At 64.8% G+C, this 505-nt stretch overlaps 1 protein-coding gene and 1 long non-coding RNA gene across 4 annotated transcripts in view; one reads left to right on the forward strand and one right to left on the reverse strand.

Moving 5' to 3' along the window:
• NEK6 (NIMA related kinase 6) overlaps window positions 1–505 on the forward strand; it is a 58,799-nt gene that overhangs the window by 24,789 nt on the left and 33,505 nt on the right. The window lies entirely within an intron of this gene.
• The window catches only part of LOC102490675 (uncharacterized), a 14,654-nt gene that overhangs the window by 8,171 nt on the left and 5,978 nt on the right, over window positions 1–505 (reverse strand). The gene's annotated exons all lie outside the window — the stretch shown is intronic.

Below are 505 nucleotides of genomic sequence, written 5' to 3' on the forward strand. Positions count from 1 at the left end.
AGGTGGGGGGGGACAATTGGGCAGCTGATGGTGACCTTCAGGGTGATGCAGGCCGGCCACGGGGGCAGAGAGCCTGGGCAGGCCCAGCAGAGGCCAGGGCAGCACCCTGGTGTCCGGAAGGCTGGCTGAGTTCAGCCTGTGGTGGGGCGGGGAGTTGGGACAGTGGGCTACGGTGGGTGCTAGAGACATGAGGCTGGGGAGTGGGCGGGTCAGATCCACACCCGGGACGTTGAGCTCGAACCTGGGAGCACAGGTGTGGCCATGAGGGGTCACAGAGGTGGGACTGGAGGCAGGGGATTGCCTTACGTAACTTACTACCAGTCTGAAATACTCCACAAAGGCCATTCAGTGGATGTGGAGGCAGTGGTCACCTTGGGGACCCTGACCAGTTCCCCACCCAGGGCCAGTTGTCCCAATTCCCCACAGCCTGTTCCGGGTCCCTGGTGGCGGGAGTGTGTAGCCACAGCCCCCGCCGCGAAGGGGCCCCAACCTCTGTGGGCTGGCC

Source organism: Tupaia chinensis, unplaced genomic scaffold, assembly GCF_000334495.1.
Source record: "Tupaia chinensis unplaced genomic scaffold, TupChi_1.0 Scaffold000575_1, whole genome shotgun sequence".
Lineage (NCBI taxonomy): Eukaryota > Metazoa > Chordata > Mammalia > Scandentia > Tupaiidae > Tupaia > Tupaia belangeri.